Here is a 7,500-nt window from a genome sequence, read left to right as displayed (position 1 = left end):
TAGAAAACTTCAATTTAAGGAGGAACAGGATAGCCAGAAGACGTGGTAAAATTCCAGACATTATTATTTCTTAGAAATTAACAGAGGCACAGCCGAGCTTTCGGGAATACGTAACTTTTCCCATCATCAGGGTCACTTATCTATGGAATTACATAAAAAATAAAAAAGAAACAGTAAGAAAACTATACCGATTGACTAAATCTAAAAGTATTAAAACAGTTATATATAATTGACAAAACTTTAAAATACATAATAATATAAAGTAAAAAAAAAAAAGAACATAAAAACCTAAGTTAACCAAGCAATAAGAAATCACGTACCAAACAAAAATCGTCAAATAAAATCACTGAGAAGATAGATACTGAGAGAGAGAGAAAAAAAAAAAAAAAAAAAAACAATGAATATTCAAAATGATAAAAAAAAAAAAATGATAATGTAGTACAAAATACTGGAGAACCTACTGTTCATGTCGTAGTTAAATGACAACTGGGCGAGTTAGAAGACTGCAAATGGAAGAGGGTGAAATGGTGTGAGGAAAAACTAAAAAGAAAAAAGCAAACTATGCAATGAACAATGGAACAGAGGTGGTTTGGCTATTGAGTGTTGGTGATTGTTGTTTAATATGGAGGACTCTAAAAGGGAAGCGAATGGCTATTTTTTGTTTGTCCAAGTATTTGAAAATCACTGTATTGTATGTGATGGTGGCAAGATATAGCATGAAGTCTAATGGCACTATTTTCTTTTTTGCTTAAAGCTAAGCCTGTACGGTGGCTGACACCCCTATGAGAGTCGATGCGCACCTTAAGTAGGCGCTTGGTACATCCCACATAAGTCCCAAAATTACATTTTGGGCAATTAAACTTGTAAACAATGCAGGTACGCATCAACTCCGGGAGGGTGTCTTTCACGCGGAACAGTCTTCCGATTGTAAGAGGGTTATTAAAGGTAAATCTGAAGTCAACATACGGATACAGATGGCTCAAGAATGACAATAATTTTCGTTTGATTAGGACAGAATCGTTAGTGAAGGGAAGGGAAACATACATTATCTTTTTGGGAACAGTGCAGACTACAGATTTTGGCTTAAAAATATTGTCTAAAAATTCTTTAACGATTTTAGTGAACATGTTAAAGGGATAGCAATTATTCTTAAAATACCTCTCTAAAAACTGGACTTCTAGGTGAAAATTATTCCAATTGGAGCAAAGGGAAAAGGCTCGATGAATCAGAGTTCTACAGGAATTAGTCTTAAAAACAAGGGGACAGTAACTAAAAAAGTTTAACCCAAGGCCGGTAAACGTTTTCTTTCTAAAGATGCCGGTCGTAAAATTTCCCTCAGAACGAGAGACCAAAATATCTAAAAGGAAATACGGCCATTACATTCTTTTTCCATAGTAAAAGCAATATTTGGATGAAACGAGTTGATAAAATCTAAAAACAACTGGGCATGACATTCTTCAGTAAAAAGTAAGAAAGTATCATCTACATAGCGTCTATAAAAAATGGGTTTAAAAGTATCTGGGCACTGATTAAAGAATTGTTCTTCTAAATGGCACATAAAAATATTAGCGAAAGAAGGTCCTAAGGGGGAGCCCATGGCCATGCCATCTATTTGCTTATAAACTTTCCCATTAAAAATAAAATGAGTATCAATGACCAAGAGTTCTAAGAGTTTTTTGAAATTATTTCTGGTAAAACCGTGGTAAATGGTATCTGGGGTGGGGAATAATTTTCCGAGGATAATATCAATGGTTTCGAAAACAGGGACATTAGTAAATAAGGATTGAACATCAAAACTAACCATGAATGTATGTGGATTTTGCGCAAGAATGTCAGGGACAAAAGAAGAAGAATTTTGCAGGGTGAAACGGTTACTCGTGATATGACTGAGAAGGGGAACCAGGTACTTAGCTATTTCGAAATTAGGTGAGTTGTAAGCGGCAAGTATTGGTCTAAGGGGAATGCCATTCTTGTGAACTTTAGGGAGTCCATATAAGGTAGCAAAAGAAGATCCTGAACTGAAAAGAGAATTATAGGTGCTTTCAGGAATAGCGGAATCATCTTTAAGCTGCTTCAAAGTACGATTAATTTTATCTTCAATTTTAAAAACGGTACTAAATTGAGGAGTACCTACTTCAGAGAATTTACTGGGGTCGGACAAAATACTATTCATTTTTAAAAAGTAATCATCGCGGTTCAGTATAACTACACCTTTACCTTTATCTGGTCGACAAATTATGAGGTCATTTTTATTAGCAAGTTTCTTCAGAATCTGAAAATCTTCATACTTAAAAAACGGAAACCAATTTTTAGTTTTGAGACTGGAAAATGTTTTATGAGCCAAGTTCTGTATGGACTGACGTGCTGCTTCAAGATTAATTTGAGAAGGTAAAAACCGAATATTATGGAAAAACATTTCGAACGCAAGGAAAAAATCACAGTATTTGGGTTTAAACTTCATGCTATATCTTGCCACCATCACATACAATACAGTGATTTTCAAATACTTGGACAAACAAAAAATAGCCATTCGCTTCCCTTTTTAGAGTCCCTCCATATTAAACAACAATCACCAACACTCAATAGCCAAACCACCTCTGTTCCATTGTTCATTGCATAGTTTGCTTTTTTCTTTTTAGTTTTTTCCTCACACCATTTCACCCTCTTCCATTTGCAGTCTTCTAACTCGCCCAGTTGTCATTTAACTACGACATGAACAGTAGGTTCTCCAGTATTTTGTACTACATTATCATTTTTTTTTATCATTTTGAATATTCATTGTTTTTTTTTCTCTTCTCTCTCTCTCAGTATCTATCTTCTCAGTGATTTTATTTGACGATTTCTGTTTGGTACGTGATTTCTTATTGCTTGGTTAACTTAGGTTTTTTTATTTTTTTTTTTTTTTTTTTTACTTTATATTATTATGTATTTTAAAGTTTTGTCAATTATATATAACTGTTTTAATACTTTTAGATTTAGTCAATCGGTATAGTTTTCTTACTGTTTCTTTTTATTTTTATGTAATTCCATAGATAAGTGACCCTGATGATGGGAAAAGTTACGTATTCCTGAAAGCTCGGCTGTGCCTCTGTTAATTTCTAAGAAATAATAATGTCTGAATTTTACCACGTCTTCTGGCTATCCTGTTCCTCCTTAAATTGAAGTTTTCTAGAAACGACAACATAACCAGTTATCTGCGCCATAAATATGATGGATCCATTCTACGCACCTATCGAAAACTTGAATCCACCACTCGAAGATGGAAGAAGGCACAACTGGACCATGAATTTCTACTGTACTGCAAAATGAGTGATATCGTTCCTAACTTTGTGAGATTCAAACTCTACCGATCATCACTGTATAATTCTGAATTCTACCAAAGCGCTACACGTTCTCTTCTGGATATAGAAATTGCCTCCAAAGTGAAATCTACAAGGAAATTGTCTTTATTAGTGAAGTCTCTTTCTTCTTCATTTTATGGTACACTTTCTCTTCTCGATGGATACTTCGTTAAACTTCTGCTGAACAGAACCATTAATAATTATGTAAACAATACCACTAAAGTGCATGAACGTAAATTACTTAAACTGGGTATTCACCAACCTAAGTTCATTGACCCAAATAGTGTCATATTTAATTACTCTAGTTATACACTATCAAAAAAAGAAGAGTCTCTTTTAGCACTAGGCTTAGATTTTTGTTTACCTAATTTTAAACCCAAATACTGTGATTTTTTCCTTGCGTTCGAAATGTTTTTCCATAATATTCGGTTTTTACCTTCTCAAATTAATCTTGAAGCAGCACGTCAGTCCATACAGAACTTGGCTCATAAAACATTTTCCAGTCTCAAAACTAAAAATTGGTTTCCGTTTTTTAAGTATGAAGATTTTCAGATTCTGAAGAAACTTGCTAATAAAAATGACCTCATAATTTGTCGACCAGATAAAGGTAAAGGTGTAGTTATACTGAACCGCGATGATTACTTTTTAAAAATGAATAGTATTTTGTCCGACCCCAGTAAATTCTCTGAAGTAGGTACTCCTCAATTTAGTACCGTTTTTAAAATTGAAGATAAAATTAATCGTACTTTGAAGCAGCTTAAAGATGATTCCGCTATTCCTGAAAGCACCTATAATTCTCTTTTCAGTTCAGGATCTTCTTTTGCTACCTTATATGGACTCCTAAAGTTCACAAGAATGGCATTCCCCTTAGACCAATACTTGCCGCTTACAACTCACCTAATTTCGAAATAGCTAAGTACCTGGTTCCCCTTCTCAGTCATATCACGAGTAACCGTTTCACCCTGCAAAATTCTTCTTCTTTTGTCCCTGACATTCTTGCGCAAAATCCACATACATTCATGGTTAGTTTTGATGTTCAATCCTTATTTACTAATGTCCCTGTTTTCGAAACCATTGATATTATCCTCGGAAAATTATTCCCCACCCCAGATACCATTTACCACGGTTTTACCAGAAATAATTTCAAAAAACTCTTAGAACTCTCGGTCATTGATACTCATTTTATTTTTAATGGGAAAGTTTATAAGCAAATAGATGGCATGGCCATGGGCTATAGGACCTTCTTTCGCTAATATTTTTATGTGCCATTTAGAAGAACAATTCTTTAATCAGTGCCCAGATACTTTTAAACCCATTTTTTATAGACGCTATGTAGATGATACTTTCTTACTTTTTACTGAAGAATGTCATGCCCAGTTGTTTTTAGATTTTATCAACTCGTTTCATCCAAATATTACTTTTACTATGGAAAAAGAATGTAATGGCCGTATTTCCTTTTTAGATATTTTGGTCTCTCGTTCTGAGGGAAATTTTACGACCGGCATCTTTAGAAAGAAAACGTTTACCGGCCTTGGGTTAAACTTTTTTAGTTACTGTCCCCTTGTTTTTAAGACTAATTCCTGTAGAACTCTGATTCATCGAGCCTTTTCCCTTTGCTCCAATTGGAATAATTTTCACCTAGAAGTCCAGTTTTTAGAGAGGTATTTTAAGAATAATTGCTATCCCTTTAACATGTTCACTAAAATCGTTAAAGAATTTTTAGACAATATTTTTAAGCCAAAATCTGTAGTCTGCACTGTTCCCAAAAAGATAATGTATGTTTCCCTTCCCTTCACTAACGATTCTGTCCTAATCAAACGAAAATTATTGTCATTCCTGAGCCATCTGTATCCGTATGTTGACTTCAGATTTACCTTTAATAACCCTCTTACAATCGGAAGACTGTTCCGCGTGAAAGACACCCTCCCGGAGTTGATGCGTACCTGCATTGTTTACAAGTTTAATTGCCCAAAATGTAATTTTGGGTCTTATGTGGATGTACCAAGCGCCTACTTAAGGTGCGCATCGACTCTCATAGGGGTGTCAGCCACCGTACAGGCTTAGCTTTAAGCAAAAAAGAAAATAGTGCCATTAGACTTCATGCTATATCTTGCCACCATCACATACAATACAGTGATTTTCAAATACTTGGACAAACAAAAAATAGCCATTCGCTTCCCTTTTTAGAGTCCCTCCATATTAAACAACAATCACCAACACTCAATAGCCAAACCACCTCTGTTCCATTGTTCATTGCATAGTTTGCTTTTTTCTTTTAGTTTTTTCCTCACACCATTTCACCCTCTTCCATTTGCAGTCTTCTAACTCGCCCAGTTGTCATTTAACTACGACATGAACAGTAGGTTCTCCAGTATTTTGTACTACATTATCATTTTTTTTTTTTTTATCATTTTGAATATTCATTGTTTTTTTTTTTCTCTCTCTCTCAGTATCTATCTTCTCAGTGATTTTATTTGACGATTTCTGTTTGGTACGTGATTTCTTATTGCTTGGTTAACTTAGGTTTTATGTTTTTTTTTTTTTTTACTTTATATTATTATGTATTTTAAAGTTTTGTCAATTATATATAACTGTTTTAATACTTTTAGATTTAGTCAATCGGTATAGTTTTCTTACTGTTTCTTTTTATTTTTATGTAATTCCATAGATAAGTGACCCTGATGATGGGAAAAGTTACGTATTCCCGAAAGCTCGGCTGTGCCTCTGTTAATTTCTAAGAAATAATAATGTCTGGAATTTTACCACGTCTTCTGGCTATCCTGTTCCTCCTTATATATATATATATATATATATATATATATATATATATATATTTGTAAACGATTTTTTATTTTTTCCCATTTTTATATTTATGTTATTATCTAAATCAGTATTATTATTTTATCATTATTTTTCATGGGGGGGCGGCCACGTGCCCAGGTCCCCCCCGCCCGATCCGCTAGTGCATATATGCAATAGACAAATTTTCATTTACTCTCAAACGTCTCGCGTAACTTTTATATAGAATTCCATTGATCCTTACATTCTTTTTCTTGTCTAAATGTACAATGTTCTTCCTCTATTAATCCTTCCCACATGGCATATGCCTGCTGATTTACACTCGCCTTCGTCAGTTCACTAGGTAATGTCATGTCTCCTTAATTCTTACAGTTTTACCTCTACCACTTTCGCTTTTATGCAGCTAAGCAAATATTTCTCTTACCCACTCCCTCCGGAAACTTTATTCCCTCCAGGTTATAATAAAGACCCTGTTCAGTTACTATATCACACTATCACCACCGTACCGTAGTATATCACTTGTATTCCAGTCAACCTCTCGTGTCTTCCCATTGTTCATCCTCTTAATTGCCATCCATATGTCCCCAAGTGTCACTCCAATAAGCTCTCTCCAATTTACACTGATCCTTTCCACTAAGGCGTCATTCAGCTCTTCCGCCCTTCCATTTTCAACATTCACTTCAGACGGCATCAATTTTAGTATCAGTACCACACACGCACACAAATTCCTGGATTACTTGGATAAGCCGTGAGTGGATGGCGCTCTATAGATGTTTCCCAGAAAGGACTGGTGGCCTATTTCCTGTAAGAAAGAAAAGTGATAAAACAAAGTTATTTAGTCATGTTCAGTGCTTCTTCTTATGACTGTTGTCTTTGATAGCGTCAGCCAATAAAGATATTTATGACTTTGATAGCACCTGAAAGGTTATAGATGTTTGTTGAAATGGTGTTTAGTCAGCCAGTGAAGATATTTACTTTTGTAACTTATGTAGAGTTGAAATAAAATATTCTAATCATATCGCCAACTACCAAAATAATACCAGCAACAATGTGCATTCCAGCATGAAAAAATTAATTTTCTCCTGAGTTTAGTTTTCAGTAAAAGAAAACTGTTGCGTCGGCTTTGTCTGTCCGTCCGCACTTTATTCCGTTCGCACTTTTTCTGTCCGCCCTGAGCTCTTAAAAACTACTGAGGCTAGAGAGCTGCAAATTGGTATGTTGATCATCCACCCTCCAATCATGAAACACACCAAATTGCAGCCCTCTAGCCTCAGTAGTTTTTTTTTTTTTATTTAAGGTTAAAGTTAGCCATAATCGCGCTTCTGGCAACTAGCCACCACCGGTCCGTGGTTAAAGTTTT

This window comes from Macrobrachium rosenbergii, chromosome 27 (assembly GCF_040412425.1).
Source record: "Macrobrachium rosenbergii isolate ZJJX-2024 chromosome 27, ASM4041242v1, whole genome shotgun sequence".
Taxonomy (NCBI): domain Eukaryota; kingdom Metazoa; phylum Arthropoda; class Malacostraca; order Decapoda; family Palaemonidae; genus Macrobrachium; species Macrobrachium rosenbergii.
The sequence above is the reverse complement of the archived record's forward strand: the minus strand, read 5'-3'. Positions refer to the sequence as shown.